Genomic DNA, 14,805 nt, shown 5'->3' on the forward strand with positions numbered 1-14,805 from the left:
CACTGCCAGTGGCTTCCCTTGCTTTTAACAGAGTGCTTTCAATTCAGATCAATTTAGCCCAATTAAACTGCTTTACGTCCCACCGAGAGTGTTTCAGAGCGGCATTACAAACCACCCTTTTCAATTAAGCATGATGAAAAGATACATGACAGATCCCCTTGTTTTCATGTTTGAATATATACCATGGATGTCCTGGGTGCCCTTTTGATATCACTGTTAACATGTACTGATAACAAAATGTGAGTTATCATCTTTGGGTCACATCTTGGGTCCCTTGGCCGATAACCAACAATAGGGCCTGTGTGACTGGAGGACTGTCTGGAGCACAGAGGATAGTGTCTCACTGTTTGTCCCACAGAAAGAGGAGACCTACTAGGTGCATCACATCTGGATGTTCTCTTTCCTCAGTGCTTAGTGCCCTGCTCTCTAGATGTATGCATCGATAGAGGATCTGATTGTCTCAATATTATCGTATAGCATTGAACTGAATACTAAACTTCCCCTTTCACCAAATGTGTACTGTAGTTTCAGTGAACTTGGCTATCCCTTAATGTTTACAGTAAAGTTAATTACTGAGCTTCAATGGGCGATCAAATCTTCTGATACTGTATGTACATTTTCCTCAAATATCTCACCTAGTAGATGTTGTCATGCCTGGTAATGTTATGAAGAGGCTTTATTTATTTCCTAATGACTAATATAAATACATAGAGTAGTAGAGCTCCAGTAATTATGATCAGAGAAGCAGTTCCTCTGCTTTGGTTTGTCTTTGCTCCAAACAGGGCAGTTTCCCACAAACAGAGGATAGATCACAATAACACACTAGAGCACTGTGGGGTCTCAGCTGCTCACTATAGCTTCTAATTTGATGTACAACTACCAGGGGCGGACATAGTGATTTGGAGGCCCCAGGCAGTGGCCAGTCTGAGGGCCCCCCTCCTCCCACTCCATTAAAAAAAGGGGGGAAAAGGGTTTCATAGTAAAGACTAGGGCTGTTACAGTGACCGTATTACCACCACACTGATGCTGCTGATGGTCAATAGTAGCCTACCAAACTTGCTAACTGCCTGGTTAGCAAGCACTCTATTGTCCCGCTAATCACTCTGACATCAATGCAAATGTAATCGAAAAATCTAACACTTAATGGGAGCACATGAGCTCCTGTTGCTCAACATTTCTACAGGCAACACAATTGTGTGAGTAAACATTGATGGTCTCTATTAAAAAGAGGTGGACCCCATCAGCTTTCAACTGGCTACTATATTTATTCTCTCAACTTTCCTAATATTAAGCACATTGCTTCTCTTTACAACAGGAGTATAGCCTACCTGGCTGGCATGAAAATGAACCTTGGGAATAGCGTGCTCCATTCGCTATTTAAGTGCATAGATTACCTGTATTTTTTTTCCCCTGCCTGTGTTTCCAGACAGGTGCATGGTAATGGTCCATTCTAAATCCCAAAAATGTCACACATATATTATTTAGTATATGTAAAGATAAGATTAAATCAAGAATAGTCTGAATAGCATTACATGCATAATCGCATTTGTGGTCACTTTTGAGAATGGTGTTTTCCTGCTAATGGAACATTTGCGCTTATAGCCTACTGCCATGTGCGCATTACTGTGCTTATAATGTGAAGAAATAGCCTAATAATTTATCAATATCTTCAGCTAAAATGTTCTAATCTGTTGCGACAGCCTCATTACCTAAAAAAGTTGTTTTGATGCTAGTGGTTGTATTCATTTGGGATCTATCACATCCCACAAAGCAGAGCTCATGCCTTTCATGCAACTTCTTCAAATCCTCATTAGAGTTGCATCATTCAGCCTTAGAATGTATTAAAAAGTATATAAAGTAAAGTATATAGCACAATGTTTGTTTCACAACTAAAGTGACATAACTCTAAATTAAGCATTTAGGAGTACCTGTTTCCTTGTTAACCTATCAATACAGAATAGCCGCATGTGCGCACTTCTCCAAATCGTTTGGAGAAAACATCCTTTATATTTTATTCAGATATGTTCAATTGTATTCTTCATACTATAAAATAATATAAAGCAAATCTTGTCTGCTAAATGAAATAGTGTAGCCTACAGGCATATGGCATAGCCAGATCAGGACCTAACATCAAATCAAACTTTATTTGTCACATTCACCGAATACAACAAGTGTAGACCTCACCGTGAAATGCTTACTTACAAGCCCTTAACCAACAGTGCAGTTCAAGAAGAGTTAAGAAAATATTTATCAAATAAACTAAAGTGAAAACATTTTAAATTATTAAAAGTAACACAATAGCATAACAATAACGAGGCTATATACAGGGGGTACCAGTACTGAGTCTGTGTGCGGAGGTACAGGTTAGTTGAGGTAATTTGTACATGTAGGTAGGGGTGAAGTGACTATGCATAGATAATAAACAGCGAGTAGGGGGGGTCAATGCAAATAGTCAATTTGATTAATTGCTCAGCAGTCTTATGGCTTGAGGGTAGAAGCTGTTAAGGAGCCTCTTGGTCCTAGACTTGGCGCTCCGGTACCGCAGAGAAAACAGTTTATGACTTGGGTGACTGGAGTCTCTGACAATTTTATGGGCATTCCTCTGACACCGCCTATTATATAGGTCCTGGATTGCAGGAAGCTTGGCCACAGTGATGTACTAGGCCGTACGCACTACTCTCTGTAGCGCCTTAAGGTCAGATGCCGAGAAGTTGCCATACCAGGTGGTGATGCAACCAGTGCTCTTGATAGTGCAGCTGTAGAACTTTTTGAGGATATGGGGACCCATGCCAAATCTTTTCAGTCTCCTGAGGGGGAATAGGTTCACGACTGTCTTGGTGTGTATGGACCATGATAGTTCGTTGGTGATGTGGACACCAAGGAACTTGAAACTCTCGACCCGCTCCACTACAGCCCTGTCGATGTTAATGGGGGCCTGTTCGGCCCGCCTTTTCCTGTAGTCCACGATCATCTCCTTTGTCTTGCTCACATTGAGGAAGAGGTTGTTGTCCTGGCACCACACTGCCAGTTCTCTGACCTCCTCCCTATAGGCTGTCTCATCGTTGTCTGTGATCAGGCCTACACTGTTGTGTCGTCAGAAAACTTAATGATGGTGTTGGAGTCGTGTTTGGCCACGCAGTCGTGGGTGAACAGGAAGTACAGGAGGGTACTAAGTACACACCCCTGAGGGGCCCCAGTGTTAAGGATCAGCGTGGCAGACCTGTTGTTGCCTACTCTTACTACCTGGGGGGGTGGCCCGACAGGAAGTCCAGGATCCAGTTGCAGAGGGAGATGTTTAGTCCCTTAGTGATGAGCTTGGTGGGTACTATGGTGTTGAACGCTGAACTGTAGTCAATGAACAGCATTCTCACATAGGTGTTCCTTTTGTCCAGGTGGAAAAGGGCAGTGTGGAGTGCGATTGAGATCGCGTCAACTGAATAACATTATTTTTTTTTTTTTTCTTTTTTTCCTTTATTTAACCAGGCAAGTCAGTTAAGAACAAATTCTTATTTTCAATGACGGCCTGGGAACAGTGGGTTAACTGCCTGTTCAGGGGCAGAACGACAGATTTGTACCTTGTCAGCTCGGGGGTTTGAACTCGCAACCTTCCGGTTACTATTCCAACGCTCTAACCACTAGGCTACCCTGCCTAGGCTACATCAGGATAACTCAGAGTATGCTATTCTGTTCTTCTGAAACAGACTACATTTTCTTCATTTCATGTTTCTTTAGACCCGTCTAAAAGAAATAATGGATTTATTGTGATGGTGTAGGCTATATTACATGGATTTATTAGGCTTTTTAAAATGTAGATGTTTCAAAATGCTATCTGGCCAAAAAGAGTATGACATGCCATAATCTTTTTGGCCAGAAAGCATCAGATACATGGTCTACATATAGTAAGACAGCGCCGTTTTTTCTCGCTCAGATGCTTTCTCCGTTGAGACAGTTTCGCAAGTGGCTGAAACTAAGGAAAGTTTGTGGGTGCACAGTACACTGTTTGGATGTTGTATTTATGGCTACACATACATGTCCTCTGCCTGGGGGGGGGGTTATGCCCCGCTCATGACGCCGCTCGATGATGTGAGGCCTGAGGCCACTTCTGCCTATTGGTAAGTCCGTTACTACTGACCTAGAAAAAAACATGGCTTACATTTTCCCCATTGAGTCCGTTCAATACTGTGACCTTGGGACTTGTGTGGCGGAGAGCAAAACCCTTTCATTTAAGTTTCTATTTGGGCCTCTACAGTGCGAATTGAAACAAGGTTGACTACCAACAATAATGAATAATGACAAGTAATTTAAAGAGGGTGGTGTGTGGGAACTACACGGCCACTGGCAAGGTTGGGGTTTTCAGCAACAAAAGCAGGAGCTTTGCTGCTCACAAGATTGTCTACTCTGGCCTTTATATATATATATATATATATATATATATATATATATATATATATATATATCCCCGCACCTCTCTGATTCAGAGGGGTTGGGTTAAATGCGGAAGACACATTTCAGTTGAATGCATTCAGTTGTACAACGGACTTGGTATCCCCCTCTCCTTATCCCTTTCCCTTATACCAGACTAGCCTGTGGTTATTGTCAATGCAGTCATATAGGCTAACCTTGGTCAAGACTGCCCCCACCTGGTAGAGTGTTGAACCAGCAGAGGATTGTCACTGATGCTCTCCCTGAGGACGGGCAGATTTTATTTGTCTAAGGTCATGAATTGAAATCTCCTATGTGAAGGAGGTGGGTATAGTGTTGATGACTTGTTAAAACAGCATCATAATGAATCAGTCAATATACGGCACAGAGTCAACAGATCTCGGGCTGCCCAGATGTCCTCTCTCAGATGTGTTTGTGGAGGAGCTTAGGGCTCAGTCCAAACTGTGAAATCACATCGAAGATTACAAGCAACAACCCCACTCGAGTGAGGCCACACACCTAAATGAATAGGGATCGTCTTGGTCCTGCCTTGGGAATCTTGCTTTAGTTGGAATCCACATCGTAAAGTCGTAAAATGTGACAGATTCCCCAAATAATATGCCGTATTATATGAACAAAACAGAATAGCAGACTGCTAAGCAGACGTTTTACAGGAAGTGAAAGACTTCATAAAATAACAGAAACAAGAAAAAAATAGTAAGCAGAACTGATCACAATACATGGTGAGAGTTCTTGTGTATCTGCTTGCGCATGCGAGTCCTACTTTCACATTGTGTGTACTCATGAATATCTGTGCATAGTAGTGCGATCCACTTGATTAACTTTTGTGTGCCTAGCTGCTTTTCTACAGCAGTCGATGGGATCCATTCAGGCCTCAGATAAGTTCGCTCTGTCTGTCACAATAACGGTCTTTCAGCTGCCTATCTATCGAAGCTGTAATGGCCCTTTTCTTCCCCCGTCTGTGTGCCCTGCACATTCAGCTCCAGTCAGGTGGCCTTGGAGCATTAGGCCCAGTGGAGTCGCTATGTTCTATATTCAAGTATTCAATACTTTAATGTCCTTTCTGCACACATTTATCCCAGGTTTCTACGATTTATGTTTAGAAAGTCAACTAAGTATGGGCACAAGGTCCAACATGGGTTAACGCGGCTGTGTCGCTTCGGAAAACGGGTGTACAGGTTGCTCTTTGAACGTGGTCTTCTACTAGTCCCCTTTTACGTAGATTGTGCTGTGCAGTCTGGGAATGTAACGTTTGAGACCGCAGTGTGATCATGGACACATGCTTGAAAGCGTTCCACAACCACAGTTCATTATTCCGCTTATCTCACGATTTTAGCATAGAAATAGGAATGCCCGCTGTGTGTCCCATTTAACAAACAGCCCTTATCAACATGACATCCGAGTGTGTACTGTACACAGTAAATAATACCCACTGTACAGGGCATTACTTTTGACCAGAGTCACATGGGCCCCGGTCAAAAGTGGTACACTGTATTGGGAATAGGGTGCCGTTTGGGACGGAACCAGGCGGACACCATAACAACTTCTGTCCCCAATAAGTGATTTGTCAACTAAGTTATTCAGCCCGAGGCCAAAGCTCCGTGCTGTGATTTAAACAGATCTCCCTGTCATTAGGCTGGGAAACTTTGGCTTTGACATGAAAGCTACGTGACACCAGTAAGAGCGACAGTTCTGCCCAATCAGTGCCGGCACCCCAGGGGGGGTGACCATATTCCCCGCTCAGGGGACTTGCATATTGGTACTGCTCAGTTGGCACGTTTTTCTTGTTCTCTCAGTTCACAGCTAGATCAGAGACTGCTAAGCAGACGTGCGATAATGACATGGATTTGGTTGTGTTTAGGGGCCCACGGCAGGGGAGGTGGGGCACTAAGCAGCCAGAGCTACTGAACCTGCAACTGTAGACCATCTCATTATATCACTAATATGGCTCACAAACAAAGGCATCGATAAGGAAAAGTCACTAATGAGAAAACACACGCTAAATAGGAGCTCTCTGAACTGCCCTGGCTGCTTTCAACAGGCACACACACAACATCAACAGGCGCACACAACATCAACAGGCGCACACAACATCAACAGACACACACAGCATCAACAGACACACACAACATCAACACGCTGACCGACACACACACGAACACAAAATGCAGGATATTTCACTTAGGCCTTCCGTTATCTTCTTCGTACTGCAGCTTTATCTATCCCTTGTAGAGGGACAATAATAACGATGATAAATAACTGGGAAGAAAAAGCCTTCAACGACTGAAGAAGAAAGGGCGATAGACCAATGACAGGACACGAGAAACCAGGAGTCATACCATCGATCTACTTTGCCTTATCACAAAATCATGGCCTTCTTTGGGGAATTATACATCCAGGCCTACTGTATGTGCAATATTAACAAGAAACACGGATAGTTGTCGCCTATTACACATTCTGAGGATGGCAAACAATGCAAATGCTGTAAAAGAAAAATGGCAGCCAGAGATCGATTTAGCAGAGCAGAGGCTTCTGTTATGCCTCCTCCTAGCTGCCAAATTATTCCAGTCCCACTCATTCACTCCAAGCCCTCATCCCTAATCATCTGCCCACACTACTATGACTGCCAGCCACCGCTGCCTCTCTATACACATGGAACAGGAAAGGGGGATTATTGCACAGTTTGCTGTGAATGAATGAGAGATCCTTCAAATGTAATGGTGCTCTTAAATGATTCATTAGCACAACCGTGTATTCAGGAGGGAAGAATTCACCCCTTTTTTTTAGGAAATCTATCCAGATGTAAAATGAGGACACAGTGAAGGGGGCATTCACATTTAGTTCTGTTAGCCAGGGCATTGAGTGTAGGAACCAATAAATACTCTCTGGTTAATGATGTTGTCAGTGGGGATAATTTATGCTAGAGAGCAACACAAAAGAAGATTGTCCACAAATAACTATTGCTTTTTCCATCCTCATTAAGAAAGACTGAATGCTACTGTTTAGTGCCCGCAGCAGCAAAGCTACTCTTTGTCCCATTGATAGAGGCCATTGTGTGTACCGAATCTACGGACGACTGTGTCACGATTCCGGAAGCTATGAAACGGATGGAGGATGATAAGCCAATCAATCATTTAGCGTAGAGAGATTGATGCCTTTGGATTTCACAGCACAAAACTGTACTATAGTGACATCAGGCCTCATTCATTTACTAAAGTGTTTCCTTACTGTATGTGCAGTTTATTCTCAAATGAATACAATGTTTTATTTATTTTATCCTTTATTTAACTTGGGAAGTTACTTTGAGATTGTTCTTTTTCAAGTGAGCCCTGAATGTAGGTCTTTAGTAGAGGGTTTAAAGTAGGGTAGGATTTAGGGTAAATGTACTTAAAATGTTTTTAACATCGTTTTTTTTTTTGTCATATTACTCCCTTATACCATAAGATGTACAAAAACAAATAAAGAGCTTCTTAAATCGAAACCATAGATTGCCTTCCATTATCAAGCTGTCATTTTATATGCACATTGAACAGCATTCCGTTTATTACATTTCTTCTTTATCACAATTCTCCTTGACCTCACCTGAAATGCATTTGTGAAATAGCTTTTAGTAATTGCATCCATTTCACTGTAGCTCATTGGTTTGGCGTTGAAGTGTTTTTTTTTTCCCAACAAAATTCCAGCATGAATCTAGTCCCATGCAGTTGAAAGGGAAATGTGTAAATATGTCATACTTCCAACCAATTATCATCGGATAGTGCCTCCACATCAATTAAATTCATTTCCAATTATTTTCAAGACACAATTGATATATTTAACAGGCGCAACATGTCAAGGCACATTTCATTAGACCATTATACTGTATATTTGGAGACAAATCATTTTTGTCAGTCAGTAAAAAAGGACAGATTGCCTTCCAGTGGACTCTCAAAAGCATTTTGTTTAGTACTGTAGCCGCCTCGGTCAAGTTCTATCTGCTCCGTTCTCTTGTCGCGGGGGAACAATAACAAGCTTCCTCCGCAGACAGAGGCTGTCGTGTACGTCAGTGGAGGCTGCTAAGGGGAGGACGGCATAATAACGGCTACGGCGAAGCGAATGGCATCAAAATGATGAATGTAATACCATTCCTCTCAAGCCATTACCATGAGCCCATCCTCCCCAATTAAGGTGTCACCAACCACCTGTGGTGTTTTGTGTAAGTCTCCAGGTAGAGTGCAACCTTCTGCAGGATCACCACAATCCAGACAGTGTGCCCCAGAGCAGAGAGAGCTCCAACCATGACCACCCCCAATCACAGAATTTGCATATAGCAGTTAAACACAGTAGAGGGTGGAAAACTAAGCACTTTCTCTCTCACTCAGAAACACTAAGGGCACGTTGGACTCGGAGAGCAATGAAAACCAACAACACAGATCTCTGAACACTTACGGCAAGATCAATATGCTGCAGAACTGTAGCTAATCTTTAGATCTCAGGATGTAGATCAAACAGTATATCTCTTTCAAATCCAGAAACATCCGTTTGGGGTCACTGTTGCTCGCCTGCTCATTTGTCACAAAAGAGGACTTTGAGCTGCTTAGCAGTACGTGTAGCTAAAGCAGTCCCAGTGGGCACGGGGGCAGACCACCAACACATTCGGCCACCATGCTGTTTAAACAGATCAAAACAAAAGCACAAAGATGCTTGCCGCGGGAGCTCTATAGTTCCCTCAACCTCTGGCTTGATTTGCTTCTACCATGCAGGCATCTCGCTGTATCCCCTTGGACTGGAACCATCCGTTATTGTGACACAGTAACAGTGACTAAATGCCCTTTTTGGGGAGAATATTCCAGTTGATTGTCCCTACTCCCAGTGGGCAGCTGTGTCAATACACATGTCTTTCTGGATTCTTACTGTTATATCAGCCTTCTGCATGTTTTAGTGAAATTCTACATTAACATGACATTGTGTTATCATTATAAAATGATACCAAGAAAGACAAAGAGTTAGCTACCTCTTGAAGGAAAGAAATTCATACAAGAACATCGCCTGGTGTTGAGGGTAATCCACACAAAAAAAACATGAGTGGTGACACTACAAATATGGCTTAAGAGAGGACATTAAAAAAGCCATGAACCAATGGCTCGTCTGATGTAAAAATGAAAAACTAAAATGGGATTTTTTTTGTGACAGGATTAGCATTCCACCCCAAAGCGGGGATTGTTGGGGAGAGGGGTGCATGGCCACTTCAGCATGCCCGCTCAGAGCTGAAAGCACTGGGAGCCCAGTAGTAAGTGATGCTCCGGCTCATTTCAATGGGCACTTAGAGGCTCAGCCTCTCGTCCACATACTGTGAAAATGTATCTGTAGTGCTGCCCTGTGAGTAAGTGTGTATCCATGTGTCCCTTCGTCAATGTCAAAAACCTCGCTGTACCTATTGCTGTGCTTTGAGGCACTCTTCCGTCCTGCACACTTTGAGTTCATTTGGAACATGAACTATAGTACACACAAAATACAGCTCTCTCAGAATAGCACCATGTAAACTTTGAGTTGTGTGATGCAGTTAAATGTACAATATATTGATCACGGTTTCCTGCTTTAAAAAAAAAAAAGTATAATGTAATGGGTTAGTTACAGTATGTTAAACTGCTTGCTTATTCCAACTCTAATTTTACTGCTCTAGCCCTTTGACTGTAATCCGAAACACAATCAACTGTCTCTCTAGAATCAGGATGCGGACCAAATGGCACCCTATTCCCTACATAGTGCACTACTTTTGACCAGAGACTATGGGCCCACTTTATAGGGAGTCGGGTGCCATTTGGAATGCATCCTCAGTCTAGCTTCCTCCTCCAGCCTACCAAGACTTTGCGGTGACTCATAAGCAGGAACCCACGACAAAAGCTATATAATCTATTGTATTGTTTCCAGCCCAATTCCATGTTGTATTCCTGATTGAACTTTGTTGTGGGATCTATTACGATAAGACCGGTAAGGCCTTGATGGCCCACTCCTTCACTAGCCATTTGACATTTAAGAATGACAACAGGCACACCAGCAGGTGCCTGGAAGGGAAAAGCCAGAGAAGATGCATACAATGGATACAAATTTCCATGCTAAAAAATCTGTAAAATCCTTTAGGAAATGTGGTGAAGGGCTTAGTTATGTACCGTCTAGCTCCTATTTGAGTCATCATCAACACTCAGATCTGAAGAACAACTTAATGTAGCACTCGCTCAGTAAGCACTTACAACACATACAGGTATGCTTTCAATGTCACCCCTCTCTCCCTCCCTCTCTCCCTCCCTCCCTCCATCGGGCCTAATTAAAGCACATAGATCTATGTGAACCCTGCTCCATCAAAATGTTGTTACCACTCCCTGCCCACATACAACCATGTATCTGTCCCCTCAGACGGCCCTGCACTAGCCTACTTTCTTCAGTCGGGCGGCTGGGGCTGTGTGGATGTCACTGCTAATCCTGGGGGAGTTCTCACATTGTGTCTCAGCAAACAGGCGGTCAGAGCCATTAAAAAGACATGCTTTGGTTAAACATCTATTAGCAGAACACTGCCCAGGCCCCTAGAGATTCTCCTATTGGTCAGAACGACTCCAAGCTCAGGGGAGGGAGGGTTTCTGTTCGAAACGATTTCTCCCACAGCTGTTCGGTGTTACATCATTAGTCATCTGCTCCATAGAAAGTGTTGCCGTCCAAAGGCGCTCTATGGAGGCTGTATTTGGGGATCTTCAGTTCACATTAGCAGAGGAAAGGTGGCAGAAAATAATATATAACTACTGTGAAATGGCTGTTTTCCTATCAATTTTACAACCTCCCAGTGAACAAAAGAGCCAAACCCAACATCTACATGTGTGTCACGTTCTGACCTCTATTTCTGTTGTTTTGTATTTATTTAGTATGGTCAGGGCGTGAGTTGGGTGGGCAGTCTATGTTTGTTTTTCTATGTTTTGGGGCATTTCTATGTTTTCGGCCTAGTATGGTTCTCAATCAGAGGCAGGTGTCATTAGTTGTCTCTGATTGAGAATCATACTTAGGTAGCCTGGGTTTCACTGTGTGTTGGTGGGTGATTGTTCCTGTCACTGTGTTTGTTGTCACAGGATAGGACTGTTTTGCGTTGTCACATTTCTTGTTTTTGTTAGTTTGTTCATGTGTAGTGATTTATTAAAACATGAATAACCACCACGCTGCGCTTTGGTCCGCTTCTCTTCCTCCTACAGACGAACGCCCTTACAGAATCACCCACCACAACAGGACCAAGCAGCGTGTCAACAGGCAGGAGCAGCAGGAGAAGCAACAGCGGCTGCAGGAGATACGTAGTAAGGAATTCTGGACATGGGAGGAAATCCTCGACGGGAAAGGACCCTGGGCTAAGCCAGGAGAATATTGCCGCCCCAAGGCCGAGCTGGAGGCAGCAAAAGCAGAGAGGCGGCATTCTGAGAAGCAAGCACGGCGGCGCGGACGGAGGCCCGAGAGTCACCCCCAAAAATTTATTGGGGGGGGGCACAGGGGGAGTGTGGCAGAGTCAAGAGTCAGACCAGAGCCAACTCCCCCCGTTTATCGTGAGGAGCCAAGGAGGAGCTCAGAACCAGAGCTGGTGTTGGAGGTGAGCGAAGCAGAGACTGTGAAGGAGTTAATGGGGAAATTGGAGGAGAGTGATATGAGGGACTTGCTGGTTTGGTGCATGAGGCACGACATTCGCCCGACGGAGCGTGTCAGGGATTTAATGGCACCGGGGTCAGCTCTCCATACTCATCCTGAGGTGCGTGCGAGGGGTCTGGTAAAGACTGTGCCAGCCTCACGCACCAGGCCTCCTGTGCATCTCCCTAGCCTTGCACGTCCTGTGCCATCTCAGCACTACAGTGCTCCTAGCAGTGCTAACTGTGGCGGGCGTGGTGCTGGTCAGGCACCGTGTTATGCAGTTGTGCGCACGGTGTCCCCAGTACGCGTGCTTAGCCCAGTGCGCTACATCCCAGCTCCCCACATCTGCCGGGCTAGGGTGAGGATCCAGCCAGGGCGGTTGGTGCCAGCCCCGCTCTCAAGATCTCCAGTACGCCTTCACGGTCCGGTCTATCCGTCACCACCTCCACGCACCAACCCTCCGGTGGCAGCCCCCCGTACCAGGCTGTCTCTCCGGCCCATCCTTACAGGGCCTTCCTCCTCTCCAGCGCTGCCGGAGCCTCCCACCTGTCCGGCGCTTCTGCCGGAGCCTCCCGCCTGTCCGGCGCCTCTGCCGGAGCCTCCCGCCTGTCCGGCGCCGCTGCCGGAGCCTCCCGCCTGTCCGGCGCCTCTGCCGGAGCCTCCCGCCTGTCCGGCGCCTCTGCCGGAGCCTCCCGCCTGTCCGGCGCCGCTGCCGGAGCCTCCCGCCTGTCCGGCGCCTCTGCCGGAGCCTCCCGCCTGTCCGGCGCCTCTGCCGGAGCCTCCCGCCTGTCCGGCGCCTCTGCCGGAGCCTCCCGCCTGTCCGGCGCCTCTGCCGGAGCCGGAGCCTCCCGCCTGTCCGGCGCCTCTGCCGGAGCCGGAGCCTCCCGCCTGTCCGGCGCCTCTGCCGGAGCCTCCCGCCTGTCCGGCGCCTCTGCCGGAGCCTCCCGCCTGTCCGGCGCCTCTGCCGGAGTCTCCCCCCTCTCCGGCGCTACCAGGGCCTTCCTCTTCTCCAGCGTTGCCGGAGCTTCCCGTCTGCCCAGCGCCAGCTGAGCTTCCCGTCTGCCCAGCGCCAGCTGAGCTTCCCGTCTGCCCAGCGCCAGCTGAGCTTCCCGTCTGCCCAGCGCCAGCTGAGCTTCCCGTCTGCCCAGCGCCAGCTGAGCTTCCCGTCTGCCCAGCGCCAGCTGAGCTTCCCGTCTGCCCAGCGCCAGCTGAGCTTCCCGTCTGCCCAGCGCCGCCAGCGCCGCCCGTCTGCCCAGCGCCGCCCGTCTGCCCAGCGCCGCCCGTCTGCCCAGCGCCGCCAGCGCCGCCCGTCTGCCCAGCGCCGCCAGCGCCGCCCGTCGGCCAGGGGCCGCCAGCGCCGCCCGTCTGCCAGGGGCCGCCAGCGCCGCCCGTCAGCCAGGGGCCGCCAGCGCCGCCCGTCAGCCAGGGGCCGCCAGCGCCGCCCGTCAGCCAGGGGCCGCAAGCGCCGCCCGTCAGCCAGGGGCCGCCAGTGCCGCCCGTCAGCCAGGGGCCGCCAGTGCCGCCCGTCAGCCAGGGGCCGCCAGTGCCGCCAGTCAGCCAGGGGCCGCCAGTGCCGCCAGTCAGCCAGGGGCCGCCAGTGTCGCCAGTAAGCCAGGGGCCGCCAGTGCCGCCAGTCAGCCAGGGGCCGCCAGTAAGCCAGGGGCCGCCAGTGCCGTCAGTCAGCCAGGGGCCGCCCGAGCAGCTGCCCCTCTGTCCAGAGCAGCTGTCGCCCCTCTGTCCCAAGCTGCTGCCGCCCCTCTGTCCCGAGCAGCTGCCGCCCCTCTGTCCCGAGCAGCTGCCGCCCCTCTGTCCCGAGCAGCTGCCGCCCCTCTGTCCCGAGCAGCTGCCGCCCCTCTGTCCCGAGCTGCTATCGCCCCTCTGTCCCGAGCTGCTATCGCCCCTCTGTCCCGAGCAGCTGCCCCTCTGTCCCGAGCAGTTGTCCCTCTGTCCCGAGCAGCTGCTTCACCTCTGTCCCGAGCTGCCCCTCTGTCCCGAGCAGTCCCTCTGTCCAGTGGGGTCATTGAGAGGGGTGGCCATGGTGAGTAAGCCAGGGAGGCGGACAATAAGGCGGACTAAGACAATGGTGAAGTGGGGTCCGCGTCCCGCGCCAGAGCCGCCCCCGCGGACAGACGCCCACCCAGACCCTCCCCTATAGGTCAAGGTTTTGCGGCCGGAGTCCGCACCTTTGGGGGGGGGTACTGTCACGTTCTGACCTCTATTTCTGTTGTTTTGTATTTATTTAGTATGGTCAGGGCGTGAGTTGGGTGGGCAGTCTATGTTTGTTTTTCTATGTTTTGGGGCATTTCTATGTTTTCGGCCTAGTATGGTTCTCAATCAGAGGCAGGTGTCATTAGTTGTCTCTGATTGAGAATCATACTTAGGTAGCCTGGGTTTCACTGTGTGTTGGTGGGTGATTGTTCCTGTCACTGTGTTTGTTGTCACAGGATAGGACTGTTTTGCGTTGTCACATTTCTTGTTTTTGTTAGTTTGTTCATGTGTAGTGATTTATTAAAACATGAATAACCACCACGCTGCGCTTTGGTCCGCTTCTCTTCCTCCTACAGACGAACGCCCTTACAATGTGGAAACTGGAAGAGACAACAAAATGGAAGCGTGCTCTCTCCAGTTGGCTGTTCCGTCAGCTGTTGGCATATGCTACAAACATCCTTATGGTATTGTCAGCGCTCTCCAAGGACTGCTCTGGTGAAGACCACTGTTCACTGGTGG

This window comes from Oncorhynchus mykiss, chromosome 4, assembly GCF_013265735.2.
Source record: "Oncorhynchus mykiss isolate Arlee chromosome 4, USDA_OmykA_1.1, whole genome shotgun sequence".
In the NCBI taxonomy this organism is placed as follows: Eukaryota; Metazoa; Chordata; class Actinopteri; order Salmoniformes; family Salmonidae; genus Oncorhynchus; species Oncorhynchus mykiss.